Consider the following 22,254-nt stretch of genomic DNA (forward strand, 5'->3'; position numbering starts at 1 on the left):
TGCTACTCCTTTGGCTAAAAATAAACCTCAGTTTTGGACCCAGGTGGTCATGCGGGTCACCCCAGACCATCAAGAAAATTGCAGATTTTTGGTATTGCATGGTCTGCATGATGCCGTTGTTCTGGGGTTTCCCTGGTTGCAAATTCATAATCCAGTTTTGGATTGGAAATCTGTGTCTGTGGTGAGTTGGGGTTGTCGGTGTGCCTTTAGTGAGGCTCCGGTTTTTTCCACCTCTCCTCAGTCGCATGATGTTCCTGACTATTTGGCGGACTTTTATGATGTATTTAGTGAGAATGAGTCTGCGTCCTTGCCTCCTCATAGGAGTTATGACTGTGCAATTGAACTAAGCCTGGGGTGTAAATTTCCCAAGGGTCGGCTCTTCAATTTATCTGTACCCGAGCACGAGGCTATGCGGTCCTATATTAAGGAGGCGTTGGAGAAGGGTCATATTAGACCATCCTCTTCACTCTTAGGTGCCGGGTTTTTTTTGTGGCCAAAAAGGATGGTTCTTTAAGGCCTTGTATTGATTATCGTGCCCTCAATAAAATTACTATTAAATATCAGTATCCGTTACCCCTGATTTCGGATCTATTCTCTAGAGTTAGAGGTGCTTGCTGGTTTACCAAGCTTGACCTCAGGGGGGCGTATAATCTTATCCGCATTAAGCAGGGGGATGAACGGAAGACGGCGTTTAATACTCCGGAGGGACATTTTGAGTACCTGGTGATGCCTTTTGGGCTCACTAATGCCCCTTCTGTCTTCCAGTGCTTCATGAACGATATTTTCCGAGACTTTGTCGATAAATTTTTGATTATCTATCTGGATGATATTTTGATCTTCTCCAAGGATTGGGATTCTCATGTGGAACATATTCGGACTGTGTTCCGGATCTTGAGGGAGAATTCCCTGTTTGTCAAAGGATCGAAATGCCTTTTTGGAGTACAGAGGATTTCATTTTTGGGATTTATTTTGTCTCCGTCAACTATTGAAATGGACCCGGCCAAGGTACAGGCCATTTATGATTGGGTTCAGCCCACTTCTTTGAAGGCCCTCCAGAAGTTTTTGGGTTTTGCTAATTTTTATCGGAAATTGATAGCAAAATTTTCTAGTATTGCCAAGCCATTGACTGATCTGACTAAGAAGGGTACTGATGTGTTGAATTGGGCTCCTGAGGCTGTTGCTTCCTTTCAGGAGCTGAAGCGAAGATTTACCTCCGCCCCGGTTTTGCAGCAACCTGATGTCTCACTCCCGTTCCAGGTAGAGGTGGATGCTTCTGAGATTGGTGCAGGAGCTGTTTTGTCCCAAAAGGATCCTGTAACATCTAAAATGAATCCCTGTGCTTTCTTTTCCCGAAAGTTCTCTCCATCTGAGCGTAACTATGATGTGGGGAATCGGGAACTGTTGGCCATGAAATGGGCATTTGAGGAGTGGAGACATTGGTTGGAGGGAGCTAAACATCAAGTTGTGGTCCTCACTGACCACAAGAATTTGATTTACCTAGAGTCGGCTAAACGCTTGAACCCTAGACAGGCTAGGTGGACCTTGTTTTTTACACGTTTTGATTTTGTGGTCTCTTTTCTTCCTGGAACTAAGAATGTCAAGGCAGACGCCCTCTCTAGGAGTTTCTTTGCTGATTCTCCTGTGGTGACCAAGCCTGCTACCATCTTAGGCGAAGGGGTAGTTCTTTCTGCCATCTCGCCCGATTTGAGACTTGCTCTGCAAGAGTTCCAGGAGGACAAACCTGAGCGTTGTCCCAGTGGAAAGTTGTATGTTCCTGACCAGTGGAAGAAGAGAGTGATATCTGAAGTTCATTGCTCTGCATTGGCTGGTCATCCAGGTATTTTTGGTACTAGAGATCTGGTGAGTCGCTCTTTTTGGTGGCCCACCTTGTCTCATGATGTCAGGAATTTTGTGCAGTCCTATGGGACTTGCTCCCGGTCTAAATCATGTTCTCGCTCTAGTGGGTTGTTGATGCCTTTGCCGGTCCCCAGGAGGCCATGGACCCATATTTCAATGGATTTCATCTATGATATGCCGGTCTCTCAAAGAATGACTGTTATTTGGGTGATTTGTGATAGGTTCTCTAAGATGGTTCATCTTGTACCACTCCCTAAGTTGCCATCTTCCTCTGAGTTGGTGCCCCTGTTTTTGCAACAGGTGGTTCGCCTACACGGGATTCCTGAGAACATTGTATCTGACAGAGGAGTTCAGTTTGTGTCTAGATTTTGGAGGACCTTCTGTTCCAAGCTGGGAATTCAGTTGTCCTTCTCCTCTGCTTTTCACCCTCAGACCAATGGGCAGACAGAGAGAACAAACCAGACCTTGGAGTCGTATTTGAGATGTTTTATTTCTGCTGATCAGGATGATTGGGTTTCATTTTTGCCCTTGGCCGAATTTGCTTTAAATAATAGAGCTAGTTCTGCCACTTTGATGTCACCTTTTTTTTGTAACTTTGGATTTCATCCTCGATTTTCTTCAGGGCAGGTGGAGCCTTCTGCCTGCCCAGATGTTGACACTGTGGTGGAGAGAATGCACCAGATCTGGGACCAAGTGGTGGATAAGTTATCTCTCTCCCAGGAAAAGGCCCAGCGGTTTTCCAATTGACATAGGACCATTGGTCCCCAGTTTAAGATTGGTGATATGGTGTGGTTATCATCAAAAAATATTGCTATGAAGGTGGCTTCTCCTAAGTTTAAGCCTAGATTTATTGGACCTTACAAAATTTTGGAGATTATTAATCCGGTCTCTTTTCGTTTGGCTCTTCCTGTCACATTTAAAATCCATAATGTGTTCCATAAGTCCTTGTTGAAGAGGTTTGTTGAACCAGTTGCTCCTGGGGTGGCACCTCCAGACCCTGTATTGGTTGAAGGTAACATGGAATATGAGGTAGAGAAAATACTGGATTCCCGTCTAGCTAGACAGAGACTCCAGTATTTGGTTAAGTGGAAGGGTTATGGTCAGGAGGATAATTCCTGGGTCTCTGCCTCTGATATTCATGCCAAAAGATTGGTGCGTGCATTTCATCGGGCTCACCCTGATCGCCCTGGTGGCATGGTTGAGGGTTCGGTGACCCCTCCTCAAGGGGGAGGTACTGTTGTGAGTTCATTTTCCCCTTCGTCACTGAGGTCTGGTGAACTCCCTATTCTGGTAAAGGAAGGTAATGAGCCTGATTATCAGGCACCTGAGTCTAATGAGGATGACTGGCTGAGTGGAGTCACGGACTGGATATAAGGCTGCCGACGCCATTCTGCCCTGCGGGTGTTTCTCTGTGGACTTCTAGGACACCAGTCTGATTCCTGCTCCTCTAAAGCTAAGTTTTCTGTTTTGCCTGTTAGCATTCTTGTTTTGTTTTTTGTTCTCCTTGCTTTTCTGTATTCTTCCATTCCCTTCTGGGGTGAGCTGAATCTCCTTTTGCCTGTAGCTCTGTCTTCAGAATATTCCTGAGTACTGACATAGCTTTTTGAAGCCTAGCGTCTTCAGGGCCTTTTTCACTGTCAGTCTGTTGGCTCTTATTTTCATAGGGTTTTTCACGGATTGCAGACAGCAGCCTTCCTGTCCTTTTCTATCTAGTTAGCTCGGGCCCCGTCTTTGCTCAGTCTATCTTTCTGTCTGTGTTAGTATTTTCATCTTGCTTCACCGTCATTATATGTTGGGGGCTGCCTATTGCTTTGGGGTCTGCTCTAGGGCAGTTTAGATTTCCCCTTTCTTTCTTTAGGCCTATTTAATTCTCTGGCTGTGATCGAGGGGTCTAGGGCATCGTAGGAACCCCCCACGGCTACTGCTAGTTGTGTTGATAGGTTCAGGGGTCTGCAATCCGATAGCTGCCAACTTCTCTGGTTTTCTGGACTTAGCTAGTGTGACGCCCGGGAAACCATGGGATACCCAGCACCGGATCGGTGGTGTCCTTGCTTCACCTCTGGGGAATGTCACGGGTGGCTTGACCCGGTGCTGTGGCCACAGGCGATGCACAGTGCAAAAGGGGGTATTATGAGGGGACTTGAAGAGCACGGGCACTTACTTGTTCAGCAGCGGATTCTCTCAGCGGCAATGCTCCCGATCTTGGGTAGATGGCTACTGTCCAAATGAAAGTCTGAGACACTGGAAACGGTTAACCAGTTTACTTCAACAAATAAGGGGGTAACAATAAGTCCCGTCACCGGAGTCTGTATGGGAACTTTTGGGTTACTCTGGCCCTGCCGGGGCTTTTACCTCCTATTTTGCGCTGTTTCTGTGTGGCCCTGCTGCTGTGTGTGAACTGGCTGCCGGCCCAATCTGTCCTCTCCGGGTCTTGATTCAACGGGCAACTCGAGTCCTTTCCTTTTCTTACCCCCTCTGGGAGTACCGCTGAACTCTACACCTGTTGCTGCGTCTGACCCTAGTGAGGCTGGTATCACCTCACATTTTCCGGTTGCTGTATTATATATAATGAATGCAGCCATGGATCCGGTATCCGTCTCTGCGCCTGTTCTGGGTAGTAATTAGTGCTACCCGGTTCTTAAAATGTCCTCTTTCTCTGTCCCTTTTTTCCTGAGACCGGTGTTCTGTTGGCCCTGAAATTGTCAGTCAGTCCTTCAGGAGCCTGATACTGCTCCTCACACTCTGACCCTCCAGATCTGAACTCCTGGGAATAACTGACTACTTTTCCTCAGGTCAGAATTGATATAGGGGAGTCTCTGGAGCTCCCCCTTCTGGCCGGAGGTGGTAATGCAGTGTTCCTATTCTTGTTTGTGTCTTGTGTCAGTAACTCTGTGGTGATGCCACTTTTGTGTCAAATACCCCTAGGGGTGCCACATTCCCCCTTAGTTAAGAACAGTACTCCGGGACTGTGGGACAATAAACATTTGAAATAACAACTAATATATACAGAGTCTTAAAATGAAAAGTTACAAAAACCATTCAAAGATCAAAAATAGAGTTCTGTAAAAAGTCACTTCAAATAGCGTCCATTAATACAGTTCTATCCTTGAGGGTTATTTATTTGTTAGGAAAGGCACTGCAATTAGTGTCCAGGAATTTAGTTCCATTTTTCCAACAGAGTCTAAAGATAAAGTTCAAAAAGAAAGTTCAAGAATATGCAAGAAGTTCATACAGAAGAGTCTCTGTAGATACTGGGCTTAAATGTTGCAAACTGATAACAAATGGCTAAGCTAGATTTTCTGTTCAACTATAAATTGCATAACATATATTCAATTCTCATAAATGGTATTCACATTTGGTAATCCGTATACCTTTCCGGTAATTGACCCTGAGTACTACGTTGTGATCTACGTAATAACGGTGTCTCTTCAGGTGGCATACTACGGTCTACTGCTAATATGGTGTCTGCCCGTTCTGCTAAAGATAATTCCACAATTATGGGGTTGGCAAGTCCACCGTGAATGGGATCCCCATGACCAGGAATCTGTTCTTCCTGTCTTGGGACTTCTTGTGGTACGGGGTCAACTTCTTGTCTTGGGGCTTCTGGTACTACGGGTTCTGGTGTTGGGTAAAAGGCCATCACTGGAACTATTACTGAGCCATAGTAGGTTGGCCATGTCTTAGGAAAGTCTCCTAATGCGGTATGATACACTTCTTCCTCTTCCTTAGCAGGTTGAACCTGTATGGGTTGAATGACTTCTGGTTCCGGTTGGATAATTTCTGGCTCTTTCAATGTTTCCGGACATAGTTTCAGATTATCTCTAGATACTAGTACTGATGTTAGTCCTCCGTTTTTGCTGATAAGGCACATTTTTGGGTTGTTCACTCTTGTTGGTAAAACTGTATAGGGAACGGTTTCCCACTGATTGTCCAATTTATTGGTACGACGATTCCTCTTGAGCACTTGGTCACCCGGTTTTAATGGGGTTGCTAGAGCATTCTGGTTGAAAGTTCGCTCTTGTCTTTCTCTAGTTTGCTGAAGGCTTCTTTCCACACTTTCTTGTACTTGGCGATACTGCTTTTGCCGTATGGTATCCCAATTTGAGTCTTGAACGTCTACGTCTGGTTTCAGAATTCCCATTTCTACATCGATTGGTAGTTGGCCGGGTCTTGCACGCATAAGGTAAGCTGGGGTGCAGTTGGTGGAGCTTACCGGGACATGGTTATATAGATCTACCAAGTCAGGCAATTTCTCCGGCCACTGATTTCTTTCCGATTCTGGTAAGGTTTTCAGTAGATCTATGACAATATGGTTCATCTTTTCGCATAAGCCGTTTGTTTGTGGATGGTAGGCCGTCGTCCGGATCTTTTTGCAACCATACATATTACAAAATTCTCTGAAGATCTCTGATTCAAAGGCTGTACCTTGGTCTGTGAGTACCTGTTCTGGGTATCCATGGGGTCTACAAAAGTACGTTTGGAACGCCTTGGCTGCTGTTTTTGCTGTCAGATCTTTTACGGGCACTACTACCAAGAAGCGTGAATAATGGTCCACAATGGTCAAGGCATAAACATAGCCGGACCAGCTTGGTGTCAACTTCACGTGGTCTATGGCAACAAGTTCAAGTGGCTGCTTGGTGATTATGGGCTGCAGTGGTGCTCTTTGGTTCCTTTGATCTTTTCTTCTAAGGCTACAAGGGCCACAGTTTCTGCACCATTGTTCAATTGATTTTCTCATTCCGACCCAATAAAATCTTTCTCTTAGGAGTACTTCAAGCTTTTTCCATCCGAAGTGAACGGCACCATTGTGGTAAGCCTCTAGGACCATTTTCACATCTTGTTTAGGCACGATGATCTGCCAGACCAATTCATGCGTTTTTGGATTAGTGTACCTTCTGCAGAGCTTCCCTTGGTACAAGAACATTTTGCCTCTCTCCTTCCAGAGCTGATGCGTCTCTTCTGGAGCATTCTCATCGGGGTATGCACTTTTCTCACTCAACAGTTCTTTCACCAACTTCACAGCCGGATTGCTATCTTGTGTGTCAGCCCATCTATGGTGTGCCAACGGGTTAAAATTCACCTCTTGTTGTTTCTGGTAGGTACTTGACTGATGCTGTTTTGCCTTGGGATGATGGAAGGCTGGTAGCTCAATCTCTTCAAGCTCTTCCGGTTCTTCTTCCACGTCCCTCAAGTGTGGCATCCGGGATAGGGCATCGGCATTTCCATTCTTGCGGCCTGCTCTATACTTGATCACGAAGTTGTAATTGGACAGCCGGGCTATCCATCGCTGTTCTAGCGCACCTAATTTAGCCATATCCAGGTGGGTCAACGGGTTGTTGTCAGTATAGACGGTAAATTCTGCAGCGGCCAAATAGTGTTTGAAACGCTCAGTCACAGCCCAGACTACTGCCAGTAGTTCCAACTTGAAGGAGCTGTAATTTTCCGGATTTCTTTCAGTAGGCCGGAGCTTCCTACTTGCAAAGGCGATGACTTTCTCCTTGCCTCCCTGCTTCTGAGACAGTACGGCTCCTAGTCCCACATTACTGGCATCTGTGTAGAGGATGAAGGGTTGATGGTAATCTGGGTATGCTAGAACCTCGTCTCCTGTTAATGCCTTCTTTAGCTTCTCAAAGGAGTCTTCCCTCTCATCACTCCACTGGAAAGGAGGATTTCGGTTTGAAGGCTTTTTCGTCTGCCCTACCAGGACGTCTTGTAGGGGTGCTGCTAACTTCGTGAACCCTCTTATGAATCTGCGATAGTAGCCCACCAGTCCCAGGAATTGCCTCACCTCTTTCACACTGGTGGGCCTTGGCCAATCCCTTATTGCGGCTACTTTGTCAGGATCCGGTGCTACTCCCTCTGAACTCACAACATGTCCCAGGTACTGTTCCTTTGGCTTGAGAAGGTGACATTTGGATGGCTTGATCTTCATGCCATATCTGGATAAGGCTTAGAACACTTCTGCCAGGTCTTGTAAGTGTTGTTCGTAAGTTTTTGAGTAGACGATCACATCGTCCAGGTACAGGAGGACGGTCTCGAAGTTCTAGTGTCCGAGGCAGCATTCCATCAGCCGCTGGAAGGTACCGGGTGCGTTGCAGAGTCCAAACGGCATACAATTGAATTCACAGAGACCCATTGGTGTGGTGAATGCTGTCTTTTCTTTATCTCTCTCAGCCACAGGGACTTGCCAATACCCACTTGTTAAGTCTAGGGTGGAAAAATAATTAGCAGATCTTAAAGCAGATAAGGACTCTTCTATCCTAGGCAAGGGGTAGGCGTCTTTATGGGTAATGTTATTAATCTGCCGGTAGTCTACGCACATTCTCATGGTTCCGTCTTTCTTTTTAACAATCACTAGAGGGGCCGCCCAGGGGCTACAGCTGTCTCTTATTACCCCGGCATGTTTCATCTCCCTGAGCATATCTTTTGCACATTGGTAGTGAACGGGCGGTATGGGCATATATCTTTCTTTTATTGGTGGGTGGTCACCAGTGGGGATTGTGTGTTCTACCCCTTCTATCCGTCCGAAGTCCAATGGGTGTTTACTGAAGACCTGTTCATATTCCGTCACTAGCCTATACACCCCTTGTTTTTGATGGGTAGGGGTTGAATTTGTGCCCACGTGCAGCTGTTGGCACCAATCCTCCAATTCTCCATCTGAGCCGTTGTCTTTCACCTGACAGGTTGGTTCTAAGGGCCCAGTGGTCGTGATGGCATTGTTGTCAACAGTATATAGCTTTGCCACTGTAGCATACCTTGGCAAGGTGACCTCTTCCTCTCCACAGTTCAAGAGCCGTACCGGCACTCGTCCCCGGTGTACCTCGGCTACCCCCTTGCTGTGAGTATAGTGGGCCTACTGTCAGTGTACACTGGTTCTACCAAGGCTTGATAATTTCGTCCCTTCGTACCAATGGCTGCTCTACACCATACCAGCATTTCTGTTTTTGGTGGGATTACAATGGACGTTGGATCACTTACCCTCACACTGCCAATTTCTCCACCTGCAACCTCTACCTGTTGCTTTAGCATCAATACTTTTATTTCCCTCCGGAGAAATCTCTGCTGGCAGGATTGGGCAGTTTCAACAATTTGCTGTAAGACAGAAATAACTTCGGAAAAGCAGTTTTCTAACACATTCATTCCTATCAGTACAGTTGGTTCACAGTTCCGCCGGTCAACATCAACAACAATTATACCCTGTTTCTTCAATTCTACTTTACCAATCTTTATAGTCATCTCTCGGAATCCTAGTTGCGGTACCAACTTACCATTACTGGCCCATATATCTAGCCCAACATCAGAGGGTCCTTTATCAATATCTGCATCAGCCCAGTACCTCTTATAAAGGATATATGGTATAGATGAAATCTGGGAACCGGTGTCCAGCAAAGCGTTGAGGGGGATTCCGTCCAGCACAATAGGGATAACGGGACGTCCTCCGATGTACTTGTCGTGCCAAGGTGTTGGGCCTTGAAAGTTCATTCCTGTGAATCGGCCCGCATTCCCAGGGGATCCTTGTTTAAATCACAATCTCGTGCAAAGTGGCCTGGCTGCTGGCAACGGCGGCAGATGGGCTGTCCATCCGGTTGGTAGCGGTCGCTGGGTCGTCCTCTCCACGTTTGGTATCTCCGAGGTCTCATCCATGGAACATCCCCTCTACGGTTCGCCAACTCCATCCGGGGTCCTCTCATCTCCTGCATGGTTTTAGCCATTGAAGCAACAACATCAGTTAAAGAGTCAAGCTTTTGTTGAAGAGCCTCATTGGTGCTGGGCTCCAGGGACTTAGCACTGGCCCCGGACATAGCTGATGTCACTGGTACACCCGGTTGCTGAGATGCTTCTGCCATGGGGTGCGCAGGATCCTGATCCCAAGGTGCCTCTGCCAGCTGGAGACGTATAGCACTCTCTTTTAACTGGGCAAATGTCAATTCAGGGTCCTTAAAAGCCAGCATGCTCACATGACCTCTGTGAGAAGGGGCGTAGAGTCCTTCAATGAATTGATCTTTTAGCAGCTTATCCGCTCCGGTGTTAAAAATGGGTTCAGCCAGTGTAAGTGCTTTAAGGGCTTCCTGCAGGTTTAAGGCAAAGTCTCTCACGCCCTCATTGGCTTTCTGTTTGCAATTAAAGAATTGTGCTTTAGCTTTACCACCGGCTGTGGGTTCAAATGCTGCTTTTAATCCAACAAATATACGTTCAACAGTGTCTCTGAGGTCAGCTGCCCATGCTGTGACTTCCCGCTTGGCATTGCCTCCTAACTGTGCTATCAGATACCCAACACGCTGCTGTTCTGGCATGGGGAATATGTTGAAATGGGCCAGCATCTGTTCCTTAAAATCATCGAGGGTATTTGGCTTACCTTCATACCTCGGATGCCACGGGGCGCCCGGGGTATATGGCATCAGCAGCGGCATAATGAGTGCTGCTCCTTGTGCCGCTGTACCATCGGGCGCTTTGTTTACATTCTGCCCTTCAGCTGCAGTTGCGTCGCCGGGTGCTTCAGCGTCCCCGTGCTGCGACATTCTGTGCCCCCTTAGTTAATATGGACCCTTTCGGTCCTCTGCTTCCGTCGGGATAGTGTAGAATCGTTCCGCTGTGCAGCCGGATTCGTTTTTCCCTTCCTCTGGCATCAGAGCACTCAGCTGAGTGCCGCCCACAATGACACGCCCCTTTTTGCTCCCGCTCGCCACTCGCTCTGTAATGGCGGATTCTTAAATTTTTCTGTCAGATCAGGGTTCAGGCTGTGGCGCAGTTCAAACAGCAGTCTCGCGCCCTGGCAGTTATGAGGTATTTACCTCAGAGGCTGGCGGCCATTTCAACTCCATGTTAGTCAATGGGAAAAAGTCAGATTCAATGATTCTCAATGGGGACAGCAATTTTTCTCTAATAAAGTCAATTTTAGGTCTTTTTCTTCCGAATTTTCACAATTTTGGGCTCAAATCACGGCACACAATACCCGGTTAGTGGGCACGGTGAATCCTGTTCGTGACGCCAATTTGTGACGCCCGGGAGACCATGGGATACCCAGCACCGGATCGGTGGTGTCCTTGCTTCACCTCTGGGGAATGTCACGGGTGGCTTGACCCGGTGCTGTGGCCACAGGCGATGCACAGTGCAAAAGGGGGTATTATGAGGGGACTTGAAGAGCACTGACTTGTTCAGCAGCGGATTCTCTCAGCGGTAATGCTCCCGATCTTGGGTAGATGGCTCCTGTCCAAATGAAAGTCTGAGACACTGGAAACGGTTAACCAGTTTACTTCAACAAATAAGGGGGTAACAATAAGTCCCGTCACCGGAGTCTGTATGGGAACTTTTGGGTTACTCTGGCCCTGCCGGGGCTTTTACCTCCTATTTTGCGCTGTTTCTGTGTGGCCCTGCTGCTGTGTGTGAACTGGCTGCCGGCCCAATCTGTCCTCTCCGGGTCTTGATTCAACGGGCAACTCGAGTCCTTTCCTTTTCTTACCCCCTCCGGGAGTACCGCTGAACTCTACACCTGTTGCTGCGTCTGACCCTAGTGAGGCTGGTATCACCTCACGTTTTCCGGTTGCTGTATTATATATAATGAATGCAGCCACGGATCCGGTATCTGTCTCTGCGCCTGTTCTGGGTAGTAATTAGTGCTACCCGGTTCTTAAAATGTCCTCTTTCTCTGTCCCTTTTTTCCTCAGACCGGTGTTCTGTTGGCCCTGAAATTGTCAGTCAGTCCTTCAGGAGCCTGATACTGCTCCTCACACTCTGACCCTCCAGATCTGAACTCCTGGGAATAACTGACTACTTTTCCTCAGGTCAGAATTGATATAGGGGAGTCTCTGGAGCTCCCCCTTCTGGCCGGAGGTGGTAATGCAGTGTTCCTATTCTTGTTTGTGTCTTGTGTCAGTAACTCTGTGGTGATGCCACTTTTGTGGCAAATACCCCTAGGGGTGCCACACTAGCATTTCTGTTTTTGCCTCCTACGGTGACTCATTCATAACAGATGGGGGCACCTCACCACACTCTTAACACTGCATTCAACACACACTAGCTAGTCAGGGCACCTGGGCGTACCCTACGGGAGGAGGGCCTCATCCCAGACTGGTTAGGAAAGGGTGTTGGGAGCTAGTGGGGAAAGTAGGTAATGGGGAGGAGCTTATAAAGTGGAGTGATGTAGAGCAGCCAATGGGAACAGCGAGTGGGCGGAGCTTAGAGAAAGAGTGGGAGATTTGAAGACAGCTGAGAGAGTTCCCTCAGGGGAAGAGCAGGCGAAAGGATGCACTTGGAGCAGCTCCTGTCAGGAGGAGCTGCCGAATAGATTGGCTGGGAGGAGAAGCTCCCGGGAGGAAAGAAAGGATTTTCTAGAAACCCATGCTGATTGCTATCAGGTGGGAGAAGAAAATAGGTCGCAGAAGGGTCTCAGCCCCTAGCCTAGCGAAGTAAACAATGAACTTAACTAGCAAGCTGACAGCTGTGGTTGCTGTATGAGCCACAGCGAATCTCACAGTTATCTTCCTAGAAAGGCAGCCAGATAGGATCAAGGAACCGCCTGAGTGACGAATTCTGACAGGATCCGCGGCAGCTGGCCTGGGACACTGACTTTGAAGGTGCTAGAAAGGAAGGGAGAAGAGTGGAAATCAGCACAAGTGAGACGGCCTAGGAAGGAAGATATTGAAAGAGAGTGTTGGAGGGGTAAGCTCATCTACCTGGGAGTTTACTGGACCCCTGACCTGGAGGACTCAGCATCGAAGCGGGCATCTGGTGCACCGGACAGTGAGTAAAGCCCATTGAACTACATGCGACTGTGTCCTTCATTTTTCTCCTGCGCCACTCCTTCACTCCACTCCACATCTACCAACTCTACCAACAACTACATCTATTCTGCCCTGGGACTACAGCCCTACCTGTGGAGGGCTACAACATCACAGCTGCACCCAACATCCATCCCTGAGAAGCAACACTGCATCGCTGGTCACCTCTGACCAGATTGCCACAGGTGGCGTCACGTATTCAACTATAAACTTTATTCTCATCTCCTTAAATACCCTTAACACAAACTATAGCCATTGACCGCCTGGGGCCACGGACCGGTTCCCAGCCGCCGTGACACCATCCCCCATTGAAGCCAACGGGCCCGGCTCCGAGTACCCCGCGGCCCCCGGGGCACGTCAGATACACAGCTCTGCAGTCAGTATCACACAGGATAGGATTAGATACACAGCTCAGCACACAGTATCACACAGAATAGTATTAGATACATGGCTCAACAGACAGTGTCACACAGGATAGGATTAGATACATGGCTCTGCAGTCAGTATCACACAGGATAGGATTAGATACACGGCTCTGCAGACAGTATCACACAGGAAAGGATTAGATACACAGCTCAGCAGTCAGTATCACACAGGATAGGATTAGATACACGGCTCAGCAGTCAGTATCACACAGGATAGGATTAGATACACGGCTCAGCAGGCAGTATCACACAGGATAGGATTAGATACACGGCTCAGCAGTCAGTATCACACAGGATAGGATTAGATACACGGCTCAGCAGGCAGTATCACACAGGATAGGATTAGATATACGGCTCAGCAGTCAGTATCACACAGAATAGGATTAGATACATGGCTCAGCAGGCAGTATCACACAGGATAGGATTAGATATACGGCTCAGCAGTCAGTATCACACAGAATAGGATTAGATACATGGCTCAGCAGTCAGTATCACACAGGATAGGATTAGGTACACGGCTCAGCAGTCAGTATCACACAGGATAGGATTAGATACACAGCTCAGCACACAGTATCACACAGAATAGTAAGATACATGGCTCAACAGACAGTATCACACAGAATAGGATTAGATACATGGCTCAGCAGTCAGTATTACACAGGATAGGATTGATACATGGCTCAGCAGTCAGTAACACACAGGATAGGATTAGACACATGGCTCAGCAGTCAGTATCACACAGGATAGGATTAGATACATAGCTCAGCACACAGTATCACACAGGATAGGATTAGATACACAGCTCAGCAGTCAGTATCACACAGGATAGGATTAGATACACAGCTCAGCACACAGTATCACACAGAATAGTATTAGATACATGGCTCAACAGACAGTATCACACAGAATAGGATTAGATACATGGCTCAGCAGTCAGTATCACACAAGATAGGATTAGGTACATGGCTCAGCAGTCAGTATCACACAGGATAGGATTAGACACATGGCTCAGCAGTCAGTATCACACAGGATAGGATTAGATACATAGCTCAGCACACAGTATCACACAGGATAGGATTAGATACACAGCTCAGCAGTCAGTATCACACAGGATAGGATTAGACACATGGCTCAGCAGTCAGTATCACACAGGATAGGATTAGATACATAGCTCAGCACACAGTATCACACAGGATAGGATTAGATACACAGCTCAGCAGTCAGTATCACACAGGATAGGATTAGATACACAGCTCAGCACACAGTATCACACAGAATAGTATTAGATACATGGCTCAACAGACAGTATCACACAGAATAGGATTAGATACATGGCTCAGCAGTCAGTATCACACAGGATAGGATTAGATGCACAGCTCAGCAGTCAGTATTACACAGGATAGGATTAGATACACAGCTCAGCAGACAGTATCACATAGGATTAGATACACGGCTCAGCAGTCAGTATCACACAGGATAGGAATAGATACACGGCTCAGCAGACAGTATCACACAGGAGAGGATTAGATACACAGCTCAGCAGTCAGTATCACACAAGATAGGATTAGATGCACGGCTGAGCAGTCAGTAACACACATGATAGAATTAGGTACACGGCTCAGCAGTCAGTATCACACAGGATAGGGTTACATACACGGCTCAGCAGTCAGTATCACACAGGATAGGATTAGATACATAGCTCAGCACACAGTATCACACAGGATAGGATTAGATACACAGCTCAGCACACAGTATCACACAGAATAGTATTAGATACATGGCTCAACAGACAGTATCACACAGAATAGGATTAGATACATGGCTCAGCAGTCAGTATCACACAGGATAGGATTAGGTACACGGCTCAGCAGTCAGTATCACACAGGATAGGATTAGATACACAGCTCAGCACACAGTATCACACAGAATAGTATTAGATACATGGCTCAACAGACAGTATCACACAGAATAGGATTAGATACATGTCTCAGCAGTCAGTATCACACAGGATAGGATTAGATGCACAGCTCAGCAGTCAGTATTACACAGGATAGGATTAGATACACAGCTCAGCAGATAGTATCACACAGGATAGGATTAGATACATGGCTCAGCAGTCAGTATCACATAGGATAGGATTAGATACACAGCTCAGCACACAGTATCACACAGGAGAGGATTAGATACACAGCTCAGCAGTCAGTATCACACAGGATAGGATTAGATACATGGCTCTGCAGTCAGTATCACACAGGATAAGATTAGATACACGGCTCAGCAGGCAGTATCACACAGGATAGGATTAGATACACGGCTCAGCAGTCAGTATCACACAGAATAGGATTAGATACATGGCTCAGCAGTCAGTATCACACAGGATAGGATTAGGTACACGGCTCAGCAGTCAGTATCATACAGGATAGGATTAGATACACAGCTCAGCACACAGTATCACACAGAATAGTATTAGATACATGGCTCAACAGACAGTATCACACAGAATAGGATTAGATACATGGCTCAGCAGTCAGTATTACACAGGATAGGATTGATACACGGCTCAGCAGTCAGTAACACACAGGATAGGATTAGACACATGGCTCAGCAGTCAGTATCACACAGGATAGGATTAGATACACAGCTCAGCAGTCAGTATCACACAGGATAGGATTAGATACATAGCTCAGCACACAGTATCACACAGGATAGGATTAGATACACAGCTCAGCAGTCAGTATCACACAGGATAGGATTAGATACACAGCTCAGCACACAGTATCACACAGAATAGTATTAGATACATGGCTCAACAGACAGTATCACACAGAATAGGATTAGATACATGGCTCAGCAGTCAGTATCACACAGGATAGGATTAGATGCACAGCTCAGCAGTCAGTATTACACAGGATAGGATTAGATACACAGCTCAGCAGACAGTATCACACAGGATAGGATTAGATACACGGCTCAGCAGTCAGTATCACACAGGATAGGAATAGATACACGGCTCAGCAGACAGTATCACACAGGAGAGGATTAGATACACAGCTCAGCAGTCAGTATCACACAAGATAGGATTAGATGCACGGCTGAGCAGTCAGTAACACACATGATAGAATTAGGTACACGGCTCAGCAGTCAGTATCACACAGGATAGGGTTACATACACGGCTCAGCAGTCAGTATCACACAGGATAGGATTAGATACATAGTTCAGCACACAGTATCACACAGGATAGGATTAGATACACAGCTCAGCACACAGTATCACACAGAATAGTATTAGATACATGGCTCAACAGACAGTATCACACAGAATAGGATTAGATACATGGCTCAGCAGTCAGTATCACACAGATAGGATTAGGTACACGGCTCAGCAGTCAGTATCACACAGGATAGGATTAGATACACAGCTCAGAACACAGTATCACACAGAATAGTATTAGATACATGGCTCAACAGACAGTATCACACAGAATAGGATTAGATACATGGCTCAGCAGTCAGTATCACACAGGATAGGATTAGATACACGGCTCAGCAGTCAGTATCACACAGGATAGGATTAGATGCACAGCTCAGCAGTCAGTATTACACAGGATAGGATTAGATACACAGCTCAGCAGATAGTATCACACAGGATAGGATTAGATACACGGCTCAGCAGTCAGTATCACACAGGATAGGAATAGATACACGGCTCAGCAGACAGTATCACACAGGAGAGGATTAGATACACAGCTCAGCAGTCAGTATCACACAAGATAGGATTAGATGCACGGCTGAGCAGTCAGTACACACATGATAGAATTAGGTACACGGCTCAGCAGTCAGTATCACACAGGATAGGGTTACATACACGGCTCAGCAGACGGTGTCACACAGGATAGGATTAGATACACTGCTCAGCAGTCAGTATCACACAGGATAGGATTAGATACACAGCTCAGCAGAAAGTATCACACAGGAGAGGATTAGGTACACAGCTCAGCAGACATTATCACACAGGATAGGGTTAGATACACAGCTCAGAAACAGAATGTGCCAAAGGAGAGGACATTTTCATTCCAAGAATTCCACTCATTCCATCTGATTTGTTTTTTTATTTTAAACGCCTCCAGTTTCCAGTTCAACTGCTATTTGCAATGTCCATTAACAATGCCCAGGGACAGTGCCTGAAAGTAGTAGGGATCGATTTGCAATCTCTATGCTTTTCTCATGGTCAACTTTATGTGCTCTGTTCAAGAGTTGGAACTGCCAAAAATCTGTTCATCTTTGCACCGAAAGGAAAAACCAAACATGTTGTTTATCAAAAGGCTCTTGAATGAGTTGAAAATAAAATACTATCAATACTTGGGTAATCGTTTAGTTAATTTGTGTTTCAAATCTGTAGTGTTGAATATATGATGTGAAATGTTTTTATGTGCAATATAATCATTATAATTTGTTTTAACTAACCACAGTAGGTTACTATGCCCAGACAACGCCGGGCTCTTCAGCTAGTATATACGAGAGTACAGACCAAAAGTTTGGACACACCATATATATACTGCTCAAAAAAATTAAGGGAACACTTAAACAACAGAATAAAATTCCAAGTAAATCAAATTTCTGTCCAAAATGTCCACTTAGGAAGCAACACTGATTGACAATCAATTTCACATGCTGTTGTGCAAATGGAATAGAAAACAGATGGAAATTATTGGCAATTATCAAGGCACCCTCAATAAAGGAGTGGTTCTGCAGGTGGGGACCACAGACCACATCTCAGTACAAATGCTTTCTGGCTGATGTTTTGGTTAGAAACCGACTCCATGAGGATGGTCTGAGTGCCCGACATCCACAGATGGGGGTTGTGCTCACAGCCCATCACCGTGCGGCCCTCCAAAGAAATGCCACCCCACAGTATTACTGACCCACTGCCAAACCGGTCATGCTGAAGGTTGTTGCAGGGAGCAGATCGCTCTCCACGACGTCTCCAGACTCTGTCACATCTGTCACATGTGCTCAGTGTGAACCTGCTTTCATCTGTGAAGAGCACAGGGCGCCAATGGCGAATTTGCCAATCCTGGTGTTCTGTGGCAAATGCCAAGCATCCTGCACGGTATTTTGCAGACACATGCACATTTGTGGCCTGCTGGAGGTCATTTTGCAGGGCTCTGGCAGTGTTCCTCCAGTTCCTCCTTGCACAAAGGCTGAGGTAGCGGTCCTGCTGCTGGGTTGTTGCCCTCCTACGGCCCTCTCCTTTATTGAGGGTGTCTTGAGAATTGCCAATAATTTCCATCTGTTGTTTATTCCATTTGCGCAACAGAATGTGAAATTGATTGTCAATCAGTGTTGCTTCCTGTTTGATTTCACTGAAGTTTGATTTACTTGGAGTTATATTCTGTTGTTTAAGTGTTCCCTTTATTTTTTTTTATTTTTTGAGCAGTATATATATATATATATATATATATATATACACATGCACATCTGTATGTGAGGAGCCCCCTTTAGTTGTGACTGTATATATATACATCTACATGTGAGGAGCTCCCTCTAGTAATGACTGTGTATATATATATATATCTGTATGTGAGGAGCCCCCTCTAGTGGTGATTGTATATATACGCATCTATATGTATGTGAGGAGCCCCCTCTAGTGGTGACTGTATGTATACACATCTGTATGTGACTATGTGAGGAGCCCCCTCTTGTGGTGACTGTATATATACACATCTGTATGTGAGGAGCCTCCTATAGTGATGACTGTATACACTACCATTCATAAGTTTGGGGTCACCCAGACAATTTTGTGTTTTCCATGAAAACTCATACTTTTATTAATGAAATGAGTTGCCAAATGAATGTAAAATCTAGTCCAGACATTGACAAGGTTAAAAAAAAAAGTTTTTTATTTGAAATAATAAATTTCTCCTTCAAACTTTGCTTTTGTCAAATAATGCTCCCTTTGTAACAATTACAGCATTGCAGACCTTTGGCATTCTAGCAGTTAATTTGCTGAGGCAATCTGGAGAAATTTCACTCCATGCTTCCAGAAGCCCCTCCCACAAGTTGGTTTGGCTTGATGGGCAATTTTTGCGTACCATATGGTCAAGCTGCTCCCACAACAACTCAATGGGGTTGAGATCTGGTGACTGCACTGGCCACTCCATTACAGATAGAATACCAGCTGCCTGCTTCTACCCTAAATAGTTCTTGCATAATTTGGAGTTGTGCTTTGGGTCATTTTCCTGTTGTAGGAAGAAATTTGCTCCAATCGAGCGCTGTCCACAGGGTATGGCATGGCATTGCAAAATGGAGTGATAGCCTTCCTTATTCAAAATCCCTTTTACCTTGTACAAATCTCCCACTTTACCAGCACCAAAGCAACCCCAGACCATCACATTACCTCCACCATGCTTGACAGATGGCGTCAGGCACTCTTCGAGCATCTTTTCAGTTGTTCTGCGTCTCACAAATGTTCTTATGTGTGATCCAAACACCTCAAACTTGGATTTGTCTGTCCATAACACTTTATTCCAATCTTCCTCTTTCCAATGTCTGCGTTCTTTTGCCCATATTAATCTTTTCCTTTAATTAGCCAGTCTCAGATATGGCTTTTTCTTTGCCACTCTGCCCTGAGGCCAGCATCCCGAAGTCGCCTCTTCACTGTAGACGTTGACACTGGCGTTTTGCGTGTATTATTTAATGAAGTTGCCAGTTGAGGACCTGTGAGGCTATGTGCACACGTTGCAGAATTCCCGCGAAAATTTCAGCGGGAATTCCTGAATTCCATTCCGTGGGAAATATGCAAGCAAATCGCATATTAATTTCCGCCTATTTCAAGCGTAATTAGCTTGCAGAATGCTAGCGTTTTCCAAGCGATCTGGAGCATTGCTTGGCAAACTGATTGACAGGTTGGTCACACTCATCAAACATAGTGTTTGACGAGTGTGACCAACTTTTTACTATTGAGGCTGCCTATGCTGCATCAGTAGTAAAAAGATCTAATGTTAAAAATAATAAAAAAAAATAAAAAATGGTGTTTTTCTTACCTTCCGGCGTCCCGCGCAGCGTTCCCGATCATCACGATGCTCCCGGCAGGTCCTAGTCCCGTTCCGTTTTACGTCGTCAAAGGTCATTATCGCAATGCATCACTGGGAAAGGACCTGCCAGGAGCATCGGTGAGGCTTGGAGATGCTGCGTGGGATGCCGGAAGGTGAGAACATGACGATTTTTTTATTTTAATTCTATTTTTTACAGGAATATGGTACCCACAGCCTGGAAGAGAGTCTCCTCTCCTCCACCCCCTGGGTACCATCCGCAAATGTTCTGCTTACTTTTCGCATGGTGGGCATAGCCACATGCGGAAAGTAAGCAGAACAATGCATTCCTATGTGGACGGAATTGCCGCGATTCCGCAAAATTAATGAGCATGCTGCGTATTTTTCCACGATGCGATTCCGCCGCGGAAAAATCCGCATTAGTAAAACATTGCGGAAACCCATAGGATTGCATGGGATGCTTTTTTTTTTCATTTTCGCGGGAAAATCGCGCATTTAAAAATGCAGCGAAAACGCAAAAAAAGCTACGTGTGAACACAGCCTGAGGCGTCAATTTCTCAAACTGCAGACTCTAATGTACTTGTTTTGTTGCTCAGTTGTGCAGCGGGGCCTCCCACTTCTCTTTCTACTCTGGTTAGAGCCTGTTTGATTTCTCCTCTGAAGAGAGTAGTACACACCGCTGTAGGAAATCTTCAGCATGGAATAGCCTTCATTTCTAAGATCAAAATTAGACTGTAGAGTTTCACATGAAAGTTCTTTTTTTCTGGCCATTTTGACAGTTTAATGGAACCAACAAATGTAATGCTCCAGATTCTTAACTAGCTCAAAGGAAGGTCAGGTTTATAGCTTCTCTAATCAGCCAAACTGTTTTCAGCTGTGCTAACATACTTACACAAGGGTTTTCAAGGGTATTCTAACCATGCATTAGCCTTCTTACACAGTTAGCAAACACAAAGTACCATAAGAACACTGGAGTGATGGTTGTTGGAAATGGGCCTCTATATACAATATGAAGATATTGCATTACAAACCAGATGTTTGCAGCTAGAATAGTCATTTACCACATTAACTATGTATAGAGTGTATTTCTGAATCATTTAATGTTAGCTTCATTGGAAAAAAATCTGTACTTTTCTTTAAAAAATAAGGAAATTTCTAAGTGACCTTAAACTTTTGAACGGTAGTGTATATACACATTTATATGTGAGGAGCCCCCTCTTGTGGTGACTGTATATATACATCTGTATGTGAGGAGCCTCCTATAGTGGTGACTATATATACATCTGTATGTGAGGAGCCCCCTTTATTTGTGACTATATATATACATCTGTATGTGAGGAGCCTCCTCTAGTGGTGACTGTATATATACACATCTGTATGTGAGGAGCTCCCTCTAGTGGTGACTGTATATATACACATCAATATGTGAGGAGCCCCCTCTTGTGGTGGCTGTGTATATACATCTGTATGTGAGGAGCCTTCTCTAGTGGTGACTATATATATATATATATATACACACACACATCTGTATGTGAGGAGCTCCCTCTTATGGTGACTGTGTATATATATATATATATATATATATATTTATATATACACACACACACACCTATATGTGAGGAGCCCCCTCTTGTGGTGACTGTATATACACATCTGTATGTGAGGAGCCCCCTCTTGTGGTGACTATATATATATATATATATATATATATATATAGTTCCTTGCGAAAGTATTTGGCCCCCTTCGAACTTTTCAACCTTTTCCCACATATCATGCTTCTAACATAAAGATACCAAATGTAAATTTTTGCTGAAGAATCAACAACAAGTGGGACACAATTGCGAAGTCGATTATTTTAAATTTTTGTGGAAATTCAAAACCTAAAAAGTGGGACATGCAATATTATTCGGCCCCTTTAACTTAATACTTTGTTGCGCCACCTTTTGCTGCGATTACAGCTGCAAGTCGCTTGGGATATGTCTCTATCATTTTTGTACATCGAGAGACTGAAATTGTTGCCCATTCTTCCTTCCGATTGGATTCATGTCTGGACTTTGACTTGGCCATTATATCACCTGGATATGTTTATTTTTGAACTATTCCATTGTAGATTTTGCTTTATGTTTGAGATCATTGTCTTGT

Source organism: Dendrobates tinctorius, unplaced genomic scaffold, assembly GCF_039654945.1.
Source record: "Dendrobates tinctorius isolate UK_male_01 unplaced genomic scaffold, ASM3965494v1 ptg000028l, whole genome shotgun sequence".
NCBI lineage: Eukaryota > Metazoa > Chordata > Amphibia > Anura > Dendrobatidae > Dendrobates > Dendrobates tinctorius.